The sequence below is a fragment of the Callithrix jacchus genome, chromosome 3, assembly GCF_049354715.1.
Source record: "Callithrix jacchus isolate 240 chromosome 3, calJac240_pri, whole genome shotgun sequence".
Classification (NCBI taxonomy): Eukaryota; Metazoa; Chordata; class Mammalia; order Primates; family Cebidae; genus Callithrix; species Callithrix jacchus.
The window spans coordinates 143,046,300-143,070,210 of NC_133504.1; the positions used below are offsets into that span (position 1 = coordinate 143,046,300).

Sequence of the window (23,911 nt, forward strand, 5' to 3'; positions counted from 1 at the left end):
CTGTGAGATGGAGAAAAGCTGTGTGTGTAAAAGTCCCTGCCAGAAGTGGTGCATGCTGTGGTCCAAGTACACGGAGAAGGAGAGCGCTGAGATAATGCTGGAGAAGGGAGCAGGGAGCACATTCAGCCAAACCTAGTGGCCATGCCAGGGGTTTTGTGTTTCGTCCTGAGTGCAGTGGAGAAACTTGAGGCCTCTAGACAGCTTAATGGCATGATCTGACCTATTCTCTTAAAAGTCTAGTCCAGCTGGAATGTGGAGTGCAGATTTGCTAGAGGGACTAGGGACAAGAAGGGAAGCAGGGAGACTCATGAAGAGAGCACTGCAGAAATTCAGGTGAGAGTAACAAAGGCTCAGACCATGGTGGGAGTGGAAACAGAGGGCAGTGACTGAAATGGATATAAATTTTGAAGGTGGAACTGATGGAATGTACTTCATGGGACTCGAGGGATGGGCCCTGTAGAGGTGACGCCCAGGCTGCCGCGTTTGGTTGGGTGAGACGGGGAAACACAAGGCGAGGCAGGAAAAGAAGATGATGAGTGGCTCTGGCTGTGTGGAGTTTGAGGTGGCTGTGAGATGCTGAGAATGCCATTGGAAACCCAGAAGAGAGTCTGGGCCAGAGACACAAATATGAGGATCGTTGGCAGACAGATAATATCTGAAGCCTTGGGGTGGGGCTTTGGATTCCTCACTGCCTCCCTCACTTGTAGGTATCCATGCGCACACTAAGGTTTACTGTTAGAGGAGAGAAAGGAAAGCAACTCGTTTATAATGGTTCAAAGAAACTGTTTTCTCCCTCCTGTTAAATAAATTCATATTTACCCTGAGCATCTCGTAAAAGTGAAAATGGACCTGAGAGAAGGCTAGCTCAGGTTCTGATTTCTTTATCACAATTAGAGGCAAAAATGTCTCCACTCTCATTTCACATTTCCCAGATTTAATGTCCCTTTAATGCTTTCTCAAAATGCACCAACAATAAGGAAGCTTTCTCTGCATGTAACTGGGTATGATACTTGCGACTCTTCTGGGACACTAAAAATAAGCCATCTTCCCCTCTACGGTGAAGCTGTGTTTGCTTCATAATGACAAGGATTTTAATTACAGCTGGACAATTTCTCCTGAGTTGGAGCCTGTCTCTCACCTGGAAATCCCACACCAAATGGAAGTGACTCTCTAAAGCCATGGAGTGTGAGCAGATTCAGGCCTCTGTGCTGCAGGCCGCCAGGCAATGAGTAATCCTGGCTTTGGAAAGGGCACATTGTACACCCTGCTTTTCATTCATGACTTCTCTCTGTTTCCAGTTTTAAACTGTCAGCTGCCTTGGTTACATGACCATGCAAAAAAACAGGTTTGGGAGGTATGCGTGTGTGCTGTCAGTCTCAGAATGGACTCAGTTCTTGGAACTGAATCAATCAGTGCTAATCCAGATGCTCACAGATGAGAAAGGAGAAATAAAATCCCTTTACCTTACCTTCCTGAATGGAAAACCCCAAAGCTTACAACAGTCCCCAAATCTGCTGTCATTGTTTCCTATTGGTGAAAAGCCATGAAGCAGATGAGGAGCTTGAAAGCCTCTATGACATCAGCTCCTTTCCAACATTTTGGTTTTTCATTTCATGTGATATGGTTGAAAGACTCATTTGACTATTAGAAATTACCCTTCCTCATCAAAGAACTCCAAGACCAGAGTCCATACACATATCTGTAGACTGTGCTTCGCTATAAATCACTGGGAGAAAAAAATTAAATGAGAACTGAATGCCCAGACATTTTTCCTTTGTTTCCATAACTCCAGTAAATAAGTCTTTAGTCTCTGTTAAGAACAAAAAACTGACGAACCTCAAGTATAAAGGCTCATGCAGCCTTAGGGCAAAATACCCCTAAAGTGTCACCAAACAAATCCAAGGGCAACAAGTATGTGCAGCTGCCCTGATGTCACAGCTCTTACGTTTATAAAAGCAGACAGCTTGGGCCCCACTGGAGGGCATCCTTTTGTCTCCTAACTAACTGTTTTACCATCCTTGAACCAGATGCCAGCTGCCCTGGGTAACTGCCATGACACAAAAGAGCTAACTGCTAGCTCTCTTTCAAAGGAAAGGTTAGGAGTAGAGCCAAATTGAAAGTAAAGATTAGGGGTAGAGTAAATATGAGTGAGAAGTGTGACCTTAGGACCAAAAATACATGTGCTGGCTTCATCTCACCAGGCAGAAGTTTCCAGGCTGGTCATTTTGCCTCCTTCATTCCCTGGATTATTGATTAAAAGAAACTTGCAGCAGTTTGACTCTGAAAGTCAAAAGGACAAAGTAGCAATCAGGCCATGACCGAAATGCACACAGAGGCCAAGGGACTTGCAGAGCACTTCCTTGTTTGTAAATCAGAGTCACAGTGGAGAGCTGAAGGCACTGCAGCCAGTAGCACCACCTGTGATTACGGGGCCACAAGTACCTGAACTCTCTGTGTCCTTCTTGCATGATGCATATACATAAGGTAACACCAAGGACTCGACTCACATCTCTGGAAGGAGACTACTTAACTCACTAATTATTTATGTTTCTATTTAGAATCTGATACCCAGAGCTAATCACTTATTTAAGCAAAATCTTTGGTCCTTACTGGAGCTGTCAGCCCACATTAGTGCTTAGGTCAACTGGTGGGAAAAGCAAAGCTCAGAAAAGCCCACTTCTGGAATCACAATGTTTACATTTTTAATTAGCTGGGTCACTCTGCAGGAATGACTTAGTCTCTCTAATCCTCAGTTTCTTTATCTGTATAATGGGAGTGATAATGATAGGATTCTGTTGAGAATTAAATGAAATAATGCAGGTCGGGTGATTACTATAGAATCTGGTAGACAGTAAGCACTTAATAAATGTTAGCAAAGATGTTGCAGCCGCTGACGATGGTGATGATGGTGATGATGCTGAAGAATGAGCAGAAGAAATACTTATTTAAACAATAATTCTATATCTTTGGAGTTAAAAGTCTTAAATAGTATCAGCCACAAACATGCCCATTCCTTTTTTTTTGTCTACAAACATTAGGCAATGTTCAGTTATGAGCAATACTGCCTATGGAAAATCTTTGAAAGTTTTGGCAAGGTATTAGAACAAGTCAGAACTACTTATTTGCCTGATACTGATTTTGGTGCATGCCCCTTTACTTATTGAAAAATAAAAGATGCCCAGGATTCTAGGGCCTGTCCAGTCAGCAGCCCCTGCCTATTAAGGAGTTGGTCCCAGCATGATAATGTTCCAGACCTACTGATGGCCTGAAGGTGTGGTGACCCTGTGTTTATTTCCTTGTTGATTTCCCTTCTCTGGCTCCAAGATCATTTTCCCATTGCCCGCAGGAAACAACATCTAGGGGAGAGGTAGGCCTGACTTGGCAACCCTAAAGGTGAACAAAAGGATCTTGACTTTTGGCAAGAGCAGAAGGAAGTTCAGGGGTGTCTCAGCCCCATCCAAACCAGACAGATTTGTCACTGATGGTAATGCATGCTGCTCTGCGGGAGACTGCTCTTCCTTGAATCTCCCCATAGCTGCTGTCAGATTTATGGATCTCTTCTACCCAAAGCCTTGCAGAAGGGGCAGGAGATGCCCTGGTTAACCCCTGCATGGAAAAAGGCGGAGCAGTTTTTATACACAGCTGGGGCACAGAACACTGGAAAGAGAAAGAAAAGTTTTCTGAGCTACTGCTAAGCCAGAAAAGCTCAGCTCTCAAAAGAACTATCTCCTGAGACCTCACACAGCTGGGAGACCTCATACAGCAAAGGTAAGATAGCCTTGTCCCTCCACCAGCTAGAATCTCATGCAGTTTTTTAAAACAACTCCACCTCTGCCCACTCGGCCTCCAACTCTCCCCTCTCTCTGTCTCTCTCTCTCTCTTTCTCTCTCTCTCTCTCTCTCTCTCTCTCTCTCTCTCTCTCTCTCTCTCTCACACACACACACACACACACACACACACACACGCATCAAATTGAAGAGAGTCTAAAAGATGGAAAATATCCAGGGGTGTCTTTTTCAAAACACTAGAAAGACCTCAGGACATTTGCTCTCTTTATACCTATTTTCCTGCAGTGGTCTTCATTAAAAGCTTCTTTACTTTCACAGATGAAAATGACTTGCCAGACAGGTCAGTGAAACCGTGAGGAATCCCACTAGCAGTAACTGGATTTACATGACATTATTCTTCATCAGTATTTAAAACACATCACACACAGACTTCATTTCACTCCGCAGTAGGAGTAGGTATTGCACTGCAGTTTTACCTACAGATAAAGAGGTTCAGAGAGCTGTGACCTGCCCACGGGTGTGTCGGGCTGGGGTGCCCGGCAGCACACCCTGTGCCCACTCCCGCCTCTCTTCTATAGAATGGCGACCTTACTCTTTAAACAAAATTCCAGACTACATTCTTGGCCATGTATTCTGACAAATGGTCTGATGAGAGGATGGAATTTTAGAAATTGAACTCTTCTGGAAAATCCAGAAATAGATAACCACAGTATCCTGTACAATATACCACTTTGTCATGTATCCCTGTTTACTTCCATTCCTGGGCATTGAATTCAGTTCAACAAATGTCGACAAACTATGTTCCCTGCTCCAACACTGACTGGGTCATATGTCAGGGTGCGATGCAAGCCCTGTGCCCAAGGAGAACTGAGGCAGCAGTTCAGACCAGGATGGGGAGCTCCCCTAAAGAGGTGAGCTTCAAACGAGCTCAGCATAAAGTGTGGACTTGGATTGAGGGAGAGTGTTTAGAAACACAAGTCCCTGGGAGGAATCTGTTGAGTGACCATTTACTTACACCTAGTCCATGGTGGCAGAGCTGAGGGGTGAGGAGCACAGTCTGAGGAATTAGACCGTCTGGCCTTGACTCTTGGTTCTACCTCTCACTAGCTCTACATCTTGGCGTACCTCGGTTAACCCCTCTAACCTCACCTTGCCAATATGTGAAATGGGAATGATGGTAATATGTCCCTCATAGGGTTGTCTTCAGCTGTAAATGAGATTATGCATGTGAAGTCTTTGCTGATGCATAATAAGTGCACAGTAAATATTAATACTAACTATCGTGATGGCCATGTGCCTGGTTCCAAGGGAGATGCAGGGAATACAGATAAGAGGAGGCCTACCCTCCATGTAACCAAAACCTCATGAGTTAGTTGTGTGCAACTAGTGCCATGTGGTGTGATGCATGCTCTGAGACTATGGGGGTGGAATCTTCTAAGTCTATGTGAGTTCCAGTTGGGGTTCTAGGGGACAGCGAAGGGGGCAGAGGTTTCACAGCAGAGGGCCTATGTGTAGGGCCTTAGTAAAGAATGGTGAAAAGAGCTAGACAGGTCTAATTCTGATTCCCAGCTTCCTCCTCTATTTATGTATCTATTTATTTCTATATTAATCCATATGTATTGAAAACCATAAATTCACACTTCCAACACCACAGAGTTTTCTCCCTTTCTGAATTTGTAACTGCCGTCATTAACATTGATCAGAGGCTGGCTCCCATTATCCTTAATATATTATTTGTTTATTTGTTCGGTCCCCCAAATATCACCAACTGCCATCATGACCAGTGTCCCCTGCCCCATTCAGATGCCCTCCGCACCCTGCTTAGGCCCTGATGCTTTGTTCTGGGCCTCCCTGAGCTGGCTCCTGGAATTCTGGAGCTACGATATGTCCTCCACACCCCGCACAGGTGCCTACTTTGCTCAGCCACGTGTAATATTTTTAAAGACTGTGACCTGCGCTGTGCATGTGTGTATGTACCTGTGTTGTCACTGTCTTTGATGGGGAACAGAGCTTTCTCCTTCGTATAGGCAGGGCACATGTCCTCAGCATCAGGCCTAAAGAAGTCAGGCTTATGCCATTCATTCTATTCCACTTGGTCTGCTCATCTATATGGATGTGAGCTGCTCACTATCTGCTCAGGGTAGTAACAACATTTCCAGGGTAAAAACCACTACTGGGGCAGTTAATTCTCCTTTTTCTTCTCTGCCAAGTCCTTGTCAAGGTTCTCCATTATTCATTTTACTCAACAACAGATACAAAGCGCTTACGAGGTATGAGGTGCTTGGCTAGGGTGGGACATAGAGATTTAAATCTTGATTGCTACCCTCAAGGAACTCCCAGTCCACTGTGGGAAGCAAATAAGCAATAAATTTCAATTCCATGTGGACAAGTGCAATGAGAGCCTACACAACCTGCCAGGGGAGGGCACCTAGCCCAGACTGGGTGGGCACAGAAGAGATGCCAAAAGGGAATCCTAAATGGGCAGAGATTAACAAGGTAAAGACTGGCTAGAAGCGGGGGTAAAGGGAGTGGTGTGCATGAAAGGTGAAAGAGTGTAATGGGTGGAAAATTTCAGGAGCTACCTCAGGATGGCTGGTACAGTACCAGAGGCAAGAGGAGGAGCGTCCAGGCAGGCGCAGGCTGTGAAGGTGAGCTGGTGGTGTTGGATTTTAGACTTTAGGACAAGAGCTCTGGAGCCAGACTTCCCAAGCTCAAATCCTGGTTCTGTGACCTAGGATTTGTGGATCTATAGCTGTTGAATCTTTGGCAAGTTACTATTCTCTGCCTCAGTTTCCTTCACTGTAAAACTAGAGATTGTAATAGTAGTCACCTCGTGGGATTGACATAATTAAATTATTCTTTTACATAGTGTATGCAAAAATGCATAGCATAAGAAAAACAGCAATAACAAAGATGTTATTTTCTAATAGGTGGATCGAAAAGGGGTTAGGGCACTGGTGAATCAGAAGCACCCCAAAATATAATGAATTAATTAAAAGACAAATTTAAAAGAATAGATTTTGGCATTTTAAAAGAAACTCTAAGTTCTTACCTTGAGCAAAATCGGGTATTCATTTTGGATTCATTTTGTGGCCTACTGATGCTTATCTTTTGACACATTTTGGGTTAGAGGCACCATAATTTTTCTATCGTTTCAGCCTCCAAAGGTTTCAGCCTTGCCCTGCATGCTAAGGAGAACTCCTCTCTTCTATTCGTTTTCCATTCACCATGATCTGTTAGGAGTGGCCACTACACACTGAATGGGTTTCACACCAATAGTAATTGTCATGATTGTCCTGGCAACCTCAAAACTGGAAGGAAACCATCTTAAAATTCAATTATCACTAAATCAATTCTGCAGCCTGAATGTCTTCAGGGAATGGAAGAGCAAAAGTGAGGGAGTTTTTGAAACTGTTCTGAAAGTCTATTTGCAGTAGGATTTAGTGGCCTTTCTCCAGTGGCCTTTCAACTCCCTGTTGTTGGAGCTGTGAGGCAGTCCTCCTTCCTCCATAGTCCACCTCCCTTAGAGCCAGAGGAGACAAAAGTGGAAGCACAAAAATGCCAACGATTCATCAGAATAAAAAATGTCTGGGCATCAAAGGACACAAACAACCAAGTGAAAAGACAGGTCACAGAATGAGAGAAAACATTTGCAGATCATCTATATGAGAAAGAGTTAATATCCAGAATATGTAAAGAACCCCTACAGTTCAACAACAACAAAAAGAAACAACCCAATTCAAAAATGGGCAAATGACTTGAATAGACATTTCTCCAAAGAAGATATATAAATGACTAAGAAACACAGGAAAAGATCCTCATCACTAATGGTTAGGAAAATGAAAATCAAAAACTGAGATTTGAAAATCAAAAACTGAAAAATGAGATACCACTTCCCACTCTTTAGCATGGCTACTATGAAGTCAAAAAAAGTTACAAAATAATAAATGTTGTGAAGGCCATGGAGAAACTGGAATGCTTGTGCACTGTTGATGGAAATGTAGAATGGTACAGCTATTGTGTAACATGGTATGGTGGTTCACCAAAAAATGAAAAATAGAATTGTCAATGACCCAACAGTTCCATTTCTAGGTATATACCCAAAAGAATTGAAAGTACGGACTCAAACAGATATTTGTACCCCCATATTTATGGCAGCATTATTCACGATAGTCCAAAGGTACATGCAACCCAAGTGTCCAGTGAATGGGTAACAAAATGTAGTAAACACATACAATGGGATAAATTCAGCCTTTTATAAAAAGGAAATTCTGACACACACCACAACATGGTTGAAACTGAAGAACGTTATATTAAGTGAAATAAAGTTAATTTCAGAAGGACAAATGTTGTAGAATTCCAGTATTGCATGAGGTACCTACAGTAGTCAAATTCATAGAGACAGTAAGTTGAATGGCAGTTGTGGAGGGCTGAGGGAGAGGGAGAATGGGGAGTTACTGTTTAATGGGTGCAGAATTTGAGTTTTGCAAGACAAAAAGAGTTCTAGAGATGGATGGCGGTGATGGTTACGCAGCAGGGGGAACGTGCTTAACGCGACTGACCTGTACCCTTAAAAATTATTAAGATGCCAAGTTTCATGTTATGTGTATTTTACCAAAAGTAAAAAATGCCAATGAATCCTGGCTTTTTTGTCTTAGCAAGGTGAACCAATGATTCTTGGGAAAATAGCAGACTTCTTGTCTGGGAAAAATATATATATACAGAAAAACATCTCTTGGCTAAAATTGGTCATATTCTCCATCATTGGCTAAGACATTGTTAAATCACAAAGAACTAACAACTCTACCAATTACAGAAAAAGAGAGGAAGAGCAAGAGAGATTGTTTCCTAAAACAAATAAGATCAATATCACACTGACTGTGCAGAAATGAAAGAGACACTGCATTGTGCTTAATTATTCAGTGTGTATGTGTTCGTGTGTGCACATTACTAAAACATTTTAGGATTAAAGTTCTTGACAGGTGGCAAGTGAGCCAAAGGTTTATGTGAAAGGATTGTCATAAACATGCACACTGATAGTCTAGTCCTGCACACAACATATAAAAATAGACCCAGTGTGAGGCTGCATATGAATTCAAGGTCACAGCCTGTGTCAGATGAAGCATCCGCCTAACCTCTGGTGCTAGGACAGGAAAAAGAGAAAAAATGGAGCCCGGAGAACCTTTCCTTTCTCTTTTCTGAACGCCTAACCAAGAGGCCAGCTCTGGCTGCCGGGCCACTTCCTGGCTTTTACAGCTTCCTCCACTTCTAAACGTGCAGGTTCATTTCAACTCCCGGGCAAGAGGGTAGTAGTGGTTTCTTATTCATGTTAAATTGGAACAATAATGAAATAATAGTGAAAAATTAACAGTGGGTGGCAATGCTTTGTAAAATGTGAAACAGATGTGTGTTTTTATTTATTTATATACCACTTTATTCTACAAAGAAACTGGTTGCTACAACTGGAGGCCAGAAAGTAGAACAATGGCCTCACGTTAGCGTAGCTCATTTCTGGCCACCATAGTGTTTTTCATTTTTTATATTAGCTACTAAACCTCTAACAATCAGAAGATTTCATACAAAAATTCAAATTTCCTTTAAAACAGAAGGAACTCTGGCCACGTTGGCCCTATATTTGTTCATTCACTCCGCAAACAAATGTAGATTGGGTGACAGTTCTGTGCCAGGCACTGTTCTGGGTGCTGGGAATATAGCACAGGTGAGACATAATAACCAAGTAGACAGCTAAGTGAGATAATTATGGGAAATTATAAGTGCTATGAATACAGCAGAGTTAGAGGATAGAGACTGAGAATGAGGTAGGGGAGCCATGTTAGTTTAGCAGAGTGGCCAGGGAGGATCTCTCTTCATTTGCCACAGTCCCCACCAGGCGCTATTACTCCACTTCGGTCATTTACCAATACCTGCCTGGCAATTAGAGGCATCTAAGGTTTGGAGCTCTGCCATACAATCATGGGAAATATAAACAAGAATTTAAATCAGGAATAAGGGAAATTTGAGAATAAGGATGATAAGACAAATGGAAATATGAACCTGTATGGATGTCATAAGGGCCTTCATGATTGGTATAGTTGGGCATCAGATTACACTGAGCTTCCTGGCAACCAAAGCAAAAGGGAAATATCCCCAATTAGATCATTGTCATATTCAGAAAGGAAGAAATCAAGCAATTCTTTTGTAAATACCAAGCTTTCCTCATGTGACTTGGGGTAGAAATTGAGTATATCAGCCTTTATAAGGGAATGCTGAGTGAAATAGTGATGAATATTCATTCATACTAAATGCTCTCATACTTTTTAGTATTCATTCATACTAAACATTACTATGGTACTTACAAAGGAATTGCTTCATTTCCTCCTTTCTGCAAATGACAATGATGTAATTGGGGATATTTTCCTTTTGCTTTGGTTGCCAGGAAGCTCAGAGGAATCTGATGCCCAACTGTACCAATCACGAAGGCTCGCATGACATCCATACCTGGTTTATATTTCCATTGGTCTTATGCTATTTTCATATTTCCCTTGTTCCTGATTCTGTTTCATAAAAGTATGCAACAGTAATCAATATTCTCACCAACACATACCCAGGAATCTGGTATTTCACATGGTTTCAGGTATTCGTTCAAAACATGTTTATTGAGACCCAAGTTCTAGAGATGCAAACATGACTGATTTTTTTTCTAGTGGCATACTTCATCTAAAGTAAATTCAGGAAACGTGATCATGTGAGAGGCCAAGATCATGCGAGAGGCCAAGATCATGCATAGGCCCCTTGTTCCTGCTGATCTCAATCCACAGAGTATTTAGGAGAATGAACAGAATCCTTCTCATTCAAATTATATTCCTCCCATAAAGCTCTTTTCTGAGCTGGGTTAGAGAGAGTAAAGATTATAATGAACAGTTCTTTGCAACATGCCTCAGTGTCTGCCACTCCTATTACTCAAAAGGCAATTTCAGTGGCCCTTGCCCTTTGGGCTTGAGTAGGCAAATCCTCCTTCCCTTTTCTGGAAGAGCCTCCATGGGGAAACCCCAGTGGTAGTGCACTGACACCTTAATGCTGAGAACAGCCCACCAGAGGGAAAGAAATGACCGAATCTCTTCGTTCACCCTCTGCATAAGAGGGCTCTGCCACACTCCAGGCTGGTGACAAAAGGCCAGGAAATCTAGCCTATCTTCTAGAATGTTCCTGGGGAGCTCTGTCATGGCTCCACACTCCTAAGCGTCCCAAGAGTTCCCTTGCCACAGGAGCCCTTCCCTGGATTCTGAATTTGTGTAAGTGCCGCTGTGTATCCCAGAGTGTTTTCAGGTACACTCCTGCCCAGGAGAAAAACACAGGCAAAAACAGAGTTAAGCCAAACTTTCTGTTCTTTTTTGGCGTGGATGCTGCCTGGCTGAGCCCTTATCACCTGGATCATCTTTTAGCTCCCTGGAGATTTCCTGGGTTCAGTCTCCTGCTATTGGCAAGAATCGAGGAGTTAGATCTCAAGGCTGGGGCCGAGGCACTACCTCTCCCTCACTCTGTTGAAAACTGAGAGGCGCATTTTAACTGTGCTGCTTGTAATCCTTACCTAGACATCCTCCTCCCTGTTCCCACACCTCTCTCTTACTCTGACTAAATATGCCCTTTGAGCCAAACTCACAGAACTGGTTCTCTGAGTTGGTAACAGTGACCTTCCAGAAATACTCTGAGCTCCCTCTTGCAGGAACCTCCCAGACTCTGCCTGGCCATCTGGCAAGAAGGCCCTGCTGGTGCCCGGGGTAACCTACCCAACCTGGGACACTATCCAAGTCACTTGACATGGAATCCCACTCTGTCCTGGAATGGGGCAGCCAATGAGTTCCCAGGTATTTGCTACGAGAGACCCAGCTAGTGGTGTGTTTTCTGATAAACTTCATTGTGTAAATTTCTTCTCATGGACCGTAAACTAACATATAGGCATATATCAACACAGGTACAAAAATACTTCAATATATAATATATCAGTCTAGCTTAAGTCACTTTCCATTTATTTCTTGTTTTGGGGGGCTTTTTTTTTTGTTTTTTTTGTTGTTCTTGTTGTGGGGTTTTTATTGAGATAGACCCTCACTCTGTTGCCCAGACTGGAGTGCAATGACACAATCTCGGCTTACTGCCACCCTCCACCTCCCAGGTTCAAGTGATTCTCATACCTCACCTTCCCAAGTAGCTGGGGCTATAGATGCATGCCACCACACCCATCTAATTTTTGTGTTTTTAGTAGAGGTAGGGTTTCACCGTGCTGGCCAGGCTGGTTTCGAACTCCTGGCCTCAAGTGATCCACCCGCCTCCCCATCCCAAAGTGCTGTGATTACAAATGTGAGCCACCATGCCTGGCCTCCATTTACTTTTTTTTTTTTATCACTAAAATGAAGCACAAAACATAATAAGTGCAACCTACCTACTGGGTTTTGCTTTTGAGGAGTAGGGGCTATTGTTAAAACTTTTAGAGTGGATGATTTTATAAACTAATAAAAATTTGCCACCAACTGTTGCTGAGTGGCTAGAGAATGCAGCTGGCAAGGTGCTTTGTGTTAGGTCATACTCCATTCGTGGAATAATACTAATCGCTGTCACTTACTGAATTCTTCCCACGTGTGAGGCCCCAACAAGCATTTTACGTAGTTTGGCTTCTCTTGTTTAATTTTCATAATTCTGAAAAGTCCTATTGTTATTTCCATGTTTTGGGTGAAGAAGCTGAGGTTCAAAGAGCTTTAGCAGGTTGCCCAAGGTTACCAGGCAGCAGGACCTGGGTTTGAAACCAGATCTGTTACACTCCAAAGCTTGTAAGAGGAGGGAGAAGGAAGATGAGGAGAAAGGGAAAAGAGAGGGCAAGAGGTCTTGGGCAGCCAGTTTTTCAGTCCTCTGAACTTTGTTACCTGATCTGTATGTCTATACTGCGGCCTTTTTGGATTGATGAACAAAGAACCCTTTTCTCAGACTCTACATCAGCCACCCTCTGTCCATTCTACTTGACACCTGACTAGATCATAAAGACCAAGAATTATTGATCGGGGTGGTGGCTCACCTCTGTAATCCCAGCACTTTGGAAGGCCGAGGTAGGAGGATCACTTGAGCCCAGGAGTTTGAGACCAGCTTGGGCAACAGAGGGAGACCCTGTCTCTACAAAAATCTTAAAAATGAGTTGGCACAGTGGCATGTGCCTGTGGTCCCAGCTGCCCAGGAGGCTGAGGTGGGAAGATTGCTTGAATCTGGGAGTTGGAGGCTGCAGTGAGCCATGATTATGCCATTGCACTCCAGCCTGGACAACAGAGCAAGATCCTGTCCTTAAAAAAAAAAAAAAAAAAAAAAACCAAGGTTTCTTGATTCAACACTACTGGCATTTGAGACTGAATAATTCTTTGCTGTGGGCAGCTGCCTTGTGCATTGTAGAATGTTCAGTAATATCCCTAGACTCAACCTACTGGATGCCCGTAGCACTCCCCAAGTTGTGACAACCAAAAATGTCTCTAGTCAATGTTAAGTGGCCTCTGGAAAGCAAAATCATCCCACACAGAGATCCATTACACTAGACACACCCAGAGGCAAAGGGAGACCAAAGTTCCACAGAGGTGATGGTAACAGGCCCTGCAGGGTGGGAGCTTCCAAGCCATGGCTGGGAGGGATCTGGAGATTCTTCAAGTGCAGCGGCCCTCTCATGGTCATGGCAGCAACCTGACCTCAAAGTAAACAGAAACATCCAAGACTACAGTCAACCCAAAGGAAGCCTCAGGCCCCACAGGCTTGCTGGTGCTGAGTAGAGCAAGGGGTCTCTCCAAAAGGCCAGTGCTTGTGATTGGCCTTCCCAGTTCTGGCAGAAAATCTGTGTACACCTAGGAAATGCTTTTTCTTTCCAGAGCCGTCTCTGTAGCGTTCATTTGACTCCAACCATATAAAAGATAACCACACCAGATATGACTTTAGGGGGTACAGGATATGTGGGAAGGACCCCTAGCTGGTGCTGGCCCCTCATGACCCATCCCAAAGTGGTCAGTGGCCAGGAGAGCTCTTTGTCCTAGGCCCCACGTTGAGTTTCAAGTTCAGAATCTTGATATTATTTCCGATGATATCTACATGTTGAATTTTTAGTATGTTCAAAAGCATATATATATGTTCCATATATATACATTTTAAATATAGCATATTTATGGGTCTATATTGTGATTTTGTTTTTCATTTTTAATATCCCAAGAGTTTCTAAAAGTGGAAGTGGCCCAAGCCTGTCTTAACTTTTTTTTTTTAGATGGGATTTCACTCTGCGTTGCCCTGGCTGGAGTACAGTACTGTGACCATGGCTCACTACAGCCTCAACCTTCTGAACTCAAGCAATTCTCCCATCTTAGCCTCCCAAGTAGCTGGGATCACAGGTGTACAGCAGCAAACCCAGCTGATGTTTTTATTTTTTGTAGAGATGAGGTCTCTACTATGTTGCGCAGGCTGGTCTCCAACTCTTTGCCTCAAGTAATCCTCCTGTCATAGTTTCATGGCAGGTTTATTGGTAATAGCGTCAAAATGGAAACAACCCAAATGCCCATCCACAGATGAATGAATAACAGACTGTGCTATGTCCACACAACGCAATACTAAGCAGAAAAAAAGTGAGTGAAATAAGCCACACACCAAAAAGTATACACACTGTTTGATTTCATTTACATGGAATTCTGGAATGTGCAAGCAGTCTGTAGTTATAGAACGCAAATCAATACTTGCCTGGGGGCCTGGTGAATGGGGCGGGAGAGGGAGAGATTACAAAGAGACAGAAGGAAATTTTGGGGAGTGATGAATTTGTTCCCTGATTGTGGTGATGATTTCATGGGCATATCCGTAGGCCAAAATTGATTGGATGCACAAAATTAAATATGTGCATTAGGATGAACCCCTGGATATTGTGGGGGGAGCAGGGGCATGGTTGCTAGGTCCACTTGGGTAGTTTATCCATTTCTCTTTTCTCTGGCTGAGCACAGAGGTTGTGGCTATCCCTCCTCAGCACTGCCTGGACAATGTTACTAGAGTGAAGTGCAAGCAACTCATAAAAAATTCATCAGCTCATTGGTGGGTGAAAGCCCTGCTGTGGGACCCTCTCACTGTCTCTGAAGAGCACTTCTTATCGGGGTAAGTCCCCTCTTGGGCCAGAAGAGATTAGATCAGAATACACTGGATATATTCGCATGGCTAGAAATCCCTCCTTCTTAGGGAGTAAAGAGGGTGCCCGCCCCACCCTGCCCTTCCGCAGAACAGAGAAAGTGGCCAAGCATCTTGGTTCTCCTCCAGCACACCCAGGCCAAAACACTGTGCCACATCCCAGTGTTCATTGAGTAAATAAAATGCACACACACAAGCACACACACATAGAACAGTACCCTGTGCCGAGCCGCCTCCAAGGCTGGGGTCTGCAGGTGCAAGCTCCAATTAGCAGCCAGCCTTCCAATACCTTTTCATCCCAAACAACCGCCAGGCCTCAGCCCCGGCCAGGGATTGAGGAAGGCCCCGGAAGGACTGCCGACTAGACTGAGGAAAACAAAGACTGTCCAAATAAAAGTAGCTCATGTGAGTCGAACCTGAAACCCAGCTTCATTTTCAAAACCTCTTGTGAGAATTAGTCAATGCACAATTTTGTGAAAAATCAATTACTGGCCACAGGAAACAAACTGCCTTCCAAGGCCCCCCAGACCCTCCATAAGTCATCATAGGGAGTTTTCTTTTGCAAACCAGCGAGGCACAGTATTTCTATAACAACACAGTCTTAGTTGTTTCTCCTATTGACCACAATTCCCCTAAACTAATGTATTTTGAGGGGTTGTGGATGCATTGTGGTTCTTCTGCAACTGGTGGCTCTTTATTGTTAATATCACGTCCAGGCTTAAACAAACGCACTTTTGATTCTTTATTTTCAGCAATGAGATGTGCACGTTTTCATGTGCTTGCCAGTGCTCTATTCTCAGCAGCAAAGCACTAAGGACATACACTCGCTGCCTTCATTCCTTCTCTCCTCCCATTTTTTTCTGTTTACTTTTTACAGAGAAGGCTGCAGAGCTTATATAGAGGTCCCTGCTTCCTCGGTAAGCATGTCAGCCTGTTCCACAGCTAAGGAAGTGCTCCTAAACAAACACTTCCCATAGTTTCTCCTCGTGGGCTCCCTGCTCCGCTTCCCCGCCACAACCATGCTCTGTTAGGAAGTGCTTCCTTGCCTTCCTGACAGTAGCTCTTGTTTTATTTTTATTTATTTATTTTTATTTTATTTTATTTTTTGAGACGGAGTCTCACTCTCTCACTAGGCTGGAGTGCAGTGGTGAAAACTCAGATCACCGCAACCTCCACCTCCCAGGATCAAGAGAATCCCCTGCCTCAGCCTCCCGAGTAGCTGGGACTACAGGCACCCACCACCATGCCCAGCTATGCTCTTGTTTTTAATACCCAAATCTACAAAGAAATGCCAACAATTGAAAATGTGAACAAAAGAATGTTAAAAACCTATATTTCCAACACGACTGTCATTCTAGTTTTCTGTTTCCTTCCAGATCATTGGGCATACTTCGTGTCTACTTAGTATATGTAAATAAATAACTCTTTTTTTTTTTTTTTTTTTTGAGACAGAGTCTCACTCTGTTGCCCAGGCTAGAGTGCAGTGCAGTTGTACAATCTTGGCTCACTGCAACCTCTGCCTTCTGGGCTCAAGCAGTTCTTATGCCTCAGCCTCCCAAGGAGCTGAGATTACAGGCATGCACCACAACAGCTGGCTAAGTTTTGTATTTTTAGTAGAGACAGGGTTTTACCATGTTGCCCAGGGTTTCAAACCCCTAACCTCAGGTGATCCGCTTGCCTCAGCCTCCCAAAGTGCTGGAATTACAGGTGTGAGCCACCACACCTGACCTAAATCACTCTTGATTGTGCCTCTAATTTGGCTTCTCCACTGGATTTGCAGTCATGAGATATGAATTGCAACAGAAGAAACAGCCCTTTTGATTCCTTAGGACCCCAAAACAGTCTGTTCTACTTAGTAAGAATGAGGTCGGGTTCCTGCGAGCCTCTCTTAGCACCATTTTTATCAGCCAATCAATAAATTATCTTGTTTTATGTATGTTCCTGTTTAAAGACGCCTTATTTTTTCTGGGATCTTAACTATTTTAATTAAAGAAAATTTATTAGAAAGTGGATTTTAAATAAATATAAGGAAGAATTCTGTTTTAGGTTTGGGGTACAAATGATCCTGTCACCCAGGTGCTGAGCATAGTACCCAATAGTTTTTCAATCCTTTCCCCCGCCCACCACTCCTTCCTGCTGTAGTAGCCTCCAGTGTCTATTGTTGCCATCTTTATGTCCATGAGTATCCAATGTTTAACTCCCACTTACGAGTGAGAACATGCAGTATTTGGTTTTCTGTTCCTGTGTTAATTAGCTTAGAATGGCCTCCAGCTGCATCCATGTTGCTGCAAAGGACATGATTTCATTCTTTTTCATGGCTGCATAGTATTTCATGGTGTGTATGTACCACATTTTCTTTATCCAATCACCATTGATGGACACCTTGGTTGGTTCCATGTCTTTGTTATTGTGAATAGTGCTGCAGTGAACATGCAAGTATGTCTTTTGGGTAGAACACTTTGTTTTCTTTTGGATATATATCTGGAATGGGATTGCTGGGTCAAATGGTAGGTCTGTTTCAAGTTCTCTGAGAAATCTCGAAACTGCTTTCCACAGTGGCTGAACTAATTTGCATGCCCACCAATGGTGTATAAGTGTTCTCTTTTCTCTACAACCTCGCCAACTTCTGTTATTTTTTGGCTTTTTGATAATAGCCATCTGACTGGGACACCTTATTTAATACATCAATTTTGAGCTCATTGTCAACTCATGCCTGAATGAAGCTTCTCTAACATAGGTATTTTCTCTGTAAGGTACATCACAGCTTCCTGGAACTTAGGAACATTAGACAGCACTTCAGTGTTATGTTTCGGGGCCATTTATACAGCAAAATCACCAATGAAGAGCACAAAAATGAGGAAAAGTGGGGCACTAAGTAGACTGCAAGGAGAACACTAGCTGTTAGTGTGAAAGCTGACACAAGAAGCCAGAGTGTCACATCGCACCTCAGCTGGGAACGTGTTCATCCCGTGACTTAAAGTTTTGCTGCTTTGAGCATGTCCAAAATAACCACAAAAGCACCATGAGCATTGACTTGGGGTAACAATTCAATTTATCAGGCAAATTCACAACTATGGAATCTGCAAATAAACAGGACTGGCCAATTGACTGCACCTACATGGTACAGTCCTACTAACTACAATGCACTATTTTGCATTGTTAAAGTATCAAAAGGTCTATTTCTTCTGCTGCCAACTTACCAGCCAGTCACGTCTCATGACCGCAAACCCAGCAGAGAAGCCAAGTCAGAGAAATAAGAGTTATATGTATGTAAACATATTAATTAGACATAAAGTATGCCCAATGACAAGATCTGTACCTATATTGTATTAACACGGTATATCATGTTGACAGGGAGCAAGTGATTATTCGTATTTCCCTCTGAAACTAGTTTGTAGTTTCTTGTTAAAATGCCACCATCATGGCTGCCATCTATCAGTGATAAATTATTTCTTCTAAAGTGGGAGTTTCAGGAATACACAGTGTGAGCCTTCTCTCTTGCTTCCAAGATCAACTTGGAAATCACTAGTTCTGGCTGGGTGAAGCCCACTGAGTTGAAGTTAGAAGGTGATTTTGAGTGGTGGGCCAATCTCCGTCAGCAGCCTGGTCTTTCACACAGCAGAAATGTCCTCATCTAAAACAGGGAAAGTCCATATTTCATCAGTTCTAAGATCCTCCGTCTTTCATGTTTGACTATCTCAGAAACTGGCTTTGTTTTGTTTTCTGCAATTGATGGTGTGTTGCAGATTACTTGGAAGCATTCTGTTTTCTTTCTGGGTGGGTACACAAAATAAGGGTGCACATTCTACCCTTTGGCGTCTTAGAAGTGATGAAATTCAGCAGTAATGAAACAAACCTACCTTACAGTGTTGCGAGGATTGAGCAATGCCACAACTTCACAGGGTAATTGTGAAAAAGTAAATAACGTGGAATGACAGGCGTAGTGCAAAGCATTTGGAATTAAGGAATTATTATCATGACTTTATTTTCTTACTCCTAGAAACGGTGAATCTTTCACTTGTGACATTATTAGGAAATATAAGAGCTGCACCGCTACGATTCTAATTAGATTTTTTTTAAGCAATGGTTGGTATAAAGAGATTCCTTTAGTGGGTCGTAAAATCTTGTGTCACTGGAAAGAGATAAGCTGGTTTGAGAACCACAGCCGTGAAGAAAGCAAAACACAAGTTTCTTAGGGGCCAAGGCAGTTCTCTTTCATGTCCATGATGCTGCAGTCACGAGGGTGTGTTGTGGTCCCATTGTTGGGATCCGCTTATACTTACAGTATGAGATTTTTGGCCAGTGCAAATTGGGTTTCCTCTCAGAGAGCTGCTTCTGCCTATGCTCTACCCTCTTAGCAGTAACAGGAGAGTGAAACAGCTGAGGCAGTCATTCAGTCCTAAACTGGGCTAATAGAACACAAGATCCTTCCATCTCTGTCATCCAGACCACCGTCTCGGTTGCTGTTTTTGCTTTCTCGGGGAGTGAGGAAGGGAACCTGGGTTCTCTGTATAAGATAAGTTTATAACACCTTCACTCCAAAAAGATGTTTTAAACTACAGAACATGGCCCTGCCTCCTTGTTCACATTTATTTGCTTTTTGATGTAAAGGGAAAATATGAATCCAAGAAATTTCACTGGAGTCTAAATACAGACATGGGATGGAATTGGCTAATTGGGTACATAAGATGCAAAGGCAGCTGAGGGTTTGCTCCCTGACAGGAAGATGCGGAGGCTGCTTTATCTGCTGTCCTACTGCCAAATTACTATCAAAGTTGGTGAATATATGGAAGCGTGTAGAAACCCAGGGTCTATCAGGCTGCTGCTATGTGCTGGTCATTTCATATAATTGTTTTGACACACCTCGATATGGGCATTATCATCTCCATTCTATGGTTCCAGGACCTGACGCTTGAAGGTGAAATGATTTGCTTAAGGTCACTCAACCCCTTCTGCCTCAGAGCTCTGCTTTTTCTACCCTAAGGGACAAAAAAGTCCAACCAGAGCCCCAAAGATGCCTCACAATTCCTCTGCTGGCATTTCTCCTGTGATCTCTGAAGGGCATTTCAAACCTGCCCACTCTATCCTCATCGTGTTCTTCTTGCCACAGGGACGTGTGGAAGCAGGTGCATGCTAATTTTGGGGGGACAAAGAAGTTTTGTTTTCCCTTGAGCCAGGCAAGCATGCATCCCTCTTTCTCCACCACTCTTTTTCCCCCCACAAAAGAAAGAAAGAAAGAGTAATAGATGTGTGGTCTCTATGAGATCCTTCTTTGATTTCCACTCTGAATTGCAGGTATTATCCTCAGTAGTTATTATTATTGGAGTGCCGATTGATAAAGATCAGCATCCCCTTTATGTAAATGTAGTACTGCAACACAGATATTTTAACTCACCTGCCCAAGGTCACACAGGAATTAGCAAATGGGCCAGAAGTGGCGTCTCATGCTTTTAGCTCCCCATCACTGGCCCTATCAGCCCACGCTACTATTTTATGCACACTCAGTAAATATTTACAGCTTTACATATCTTCCCAGCTGCAGTTAGGACAGGAAGTACTCTCATATATTTGTATGCATTTGTAAAACAGATGTGAGAAAACAAACTTGAATTACTGGGCTGATATTAAAGACACCAGGTTAAAACCGGGTAGAGCCAAGATTATAGGCTAATATTTTGTCCTTCTCAATCTCTTGGTTGTTTTTTTCCTGTTTTGTATATAAGATGGCTTCTTTTTTTCATGAGTTGCATAGAATCATTAAACAGATTTAATTGATCAAATCATACCCCTAGATTTAATTGATCAAATCATACCCCTACTTCCCAATAGACTTTTTTTTTTGAGACAGAGTTTCACTGTTGTTACCCAGACTGGAGTGCAATGGCGCGATCTCGGCTCACCGCAACCTCCGCCTCCTGGGTTCAAGCAATTCTCCTGCCTCAGCCTCCTGAGTAGCTGGGATTACAGGCACGCGCCACCATGCCCAGCTAATTTTTGTATTTTTAGTAGAGACGGGGTTTCACCTTGTTGACCAGGATGGTCTCAATCTCTTGACCTCGTGATCCACCCGCCTCGGCCTCCCAAAGTGCTGGGATTATAGGCGTGAACCACCGCGCTTGGTCCCCAATAGACATTTTTTACATTAAAGCATAAAATAGGGCTAATAACAGAGTAGTCCTATTTTTCTTTATAATATTGAAATAATTACAATATATTAACTGCAATAGAATATATTAATTGCAATTAATATATTCTATTCTAATTATAAATATTCATTAGTATAAAATACTTGGGGAAGAAGAATCTCAATCTAAATGGAAATTTATATTTTTTAAAATGTGATTCTTTTAAACTTTGTAGTGAGTTATGTGATACAATCCCAATTCAAATTAATTAAAGAAAGAGGAATTTGTTGGCTCACAAGACAGGGAAGTCTGGAAGCAGGGATCTGGTTTGAACAATGTCAGTGCTTTTCTTCTCTCTCCACATCTGGCCTCTGCACACTATTCAGCTTTAGAGTCTAATGGTATCATTCTGCCCATCCTCACCCATGTGACGAGAAAGATAAGAGGTGTGGTGGGGAGAGGCTCATCTGAACGGCTTGTTTTCAAAAAGGCAGAGAGGGGCTGGGCACCATGGCTCACGCCTGCTGCTTCAGCACTTTGGAAGACTGAGGCAGGAGGATCACTTGAGGCCAGAAGTTTGAGACCAGCCTGGGTAACATAGTGAGACTTCATCTATACAAAAAATAAAACTAAAAATTAGCAGTATGGGGTAACATGCACCTGTAGTTCCAGCTACGTGGAAAGCTAAGGCAGGAGGATCACTTATGCCCGTGCAGTGAGCTATGATCACACAACTGCACTCCAGCCTGGGTGCCAGAGTGAGATCCTGTCCCTCTCTTGAAATAAAAAAAAGGCGGAGAGGGCTACCCTTCTACTTCCTATGGCAAACACACCAGGGATGAACCCTGATTGACTTGATAAACCACCACCCCTTGGAGCAGTCCCTGTGATCAGAGAGAAGTGAGGCTGGGTCATGTGCCCACCCTTCCTGCATGGGAGGTGGTGAGTCAGTTGGCCAATGCCACAATATGATTACAGCCCCACCAGTAGAAATGGTACTCCCAGAGGAAAGGGAGCACCCATGCAAGAAGAAGAATAGAAAACTGAGCTGGACAGAAAAAAAAATGTTAATCATCTCAGCCCATTCCACTGGGCTTGTGAAAATCATAATTACAACGCAAATCCTGTTGAGCAGGTGGTATGGGGCGCACAAGGCTCCTGGTGACTTTCAGATTTCTTGTCTTCCTTACAGAATGTTATATGGAGTAGGTGATATATCGCATACTTCCTGCCCTAGTGAGCTGATTTGCAATGGTTTCAGAGTGTTATTACCAAGAATATTAGTAACAAAATACAGTGTTTTCCATCAGTTTCTGCACCAGGTTCCAGTGCTTTCCAGATCATATTTTAGGAACTCTAGGAGGCCTCTTGTGAAGTAGCTGGCACACATTTCACTGTCAGGCTTGTCTGGTGATGGAGAAGCAGGACCCTAAGGAGGTTATGCAATCTCCCCAAAGTCCCACAGACAGTTCGTGGCTGAGCCTGTAAACTCTTGTCTTTAGGTAAGACTGTGGCGATCAGCTCTCTTCTGAGCCACCACTTGGCCCAGTGGAGGAAGATGGATGAGAGAGCTCACATCAAGCCTAATCCATTTTTAATGGCATTTATTTTCATCTCATGAGGAAAATAGCATAGCCTTCCCCAGCCAAACACTAGTTCAGGGAAAACCACAAACCAGCCCTCAAGTCCTGTTTACAAAAATGAACCCAACCTAACTCTGCTGAGCTGGGAACAACTGATAACCTCAAGGCAGCTTCCCTGTCTGTAGCCCACAGAACAAGGATCAGTATTTCTGAGAACTGCCATGCATATTGTTTAGTTTATCATGGCCAGAAGAAGTGAAAAACACTAAAAAAGAATGAGGTGAAGAAATCCTGGGATGAAGAGATAATAAGAGGAAGATAGAAAAGGGAGAAGAGAAAGAGAATAGAGGCTAAGAAAATTATCATACACAGGGGACCAAAGAGAATAGTGCAGAAGCATGCGTGGATGGGGGTGGTGGCCAAGTTCCAGCAGGCAAGGGAAGCTGCCACAGCTGAATCCCTGTTATGTGCTATAGGTTTTCACATCAAATTTAATGTGATCATCACAACATCTTTGCAAGGGATGTGTAGCCATCCTACATTATATAGAGGAGGCAGTAGAGGATCAGAGAGTCCATATAATGTGATGGATTCATGCAGCTAAGAAGTGAGTGATGAAGTAGAGGCTGAACCCAGAAATAGCTGATTCCAAAGTCTACGGTCTTTCCACCCTGAGCTCCCCACCACTCACACACTATCTAATGACTGCTTGTCTTAGGACAGCTTGTCTAAAAGTAGAACCTATGAAAGGATTCTTGTACATAGGATATGCCTTGAGGAAGTGTTCTCAGGAGGAGGGGAGTGAGGGCAGCAAGATAGAGCTGGGAAAATTCTAAGCAAATATACAGCCTCAACTACCTAGCTTTAGCCTGATCTGTCAGGGAGCATGAATTACACCCCAGAATTCATCCTGCCGTGAGGCAAAGGAGCTGGACTTTTGTACCCCACTCAATTGATCACTGTCTGTGGGCTGACCCTCTTGGCTGAAGTGAGAGTGTAGGGGGTAACATCTCAAGGGAGCAGCTGTTTAGCAGAAGGCAGGTGTCCGAGAAGGAAGGCAGCCGTAACCCATCAGCAGCCACACTCACGGAAGCTAGGACAGGGGAGTCTGGGCAAGGCAACAGCAGCCTCTACACATTCTGCTGCCAGCTTCCCACTGTGAGAGAAAAGAGAGGATAGGAGCGCAGAAGAGAAAGAACCACTGTCCTGGGGGGGTCCCTGAAATCCCCACTCTAAG

General features: G+C 43.4%; 1 protein-coding gene across 1 annotated transcript in view; it reads left to right on the top strand.

Annotated features, from left to right (window-relative positions):
* Nucleotides 1-3,464: 3,464 nt before the first annotated feature.
* The window catches only part of LNX1 (ligand of numb-protein X 1), a 195,866-nt gene continuing 175,419 nt past the window's right edge, over nt 3,465-23,911 (top strand). The window contains exon 1 of the mRNA XM_002745839.7: nt 3,465-3,768. The gene's annotated coding sequence lies outside the window, so the exon portion shown is untranslated. The remainder of the gene's footprint in view (nt 3,769-23,911) is intronic.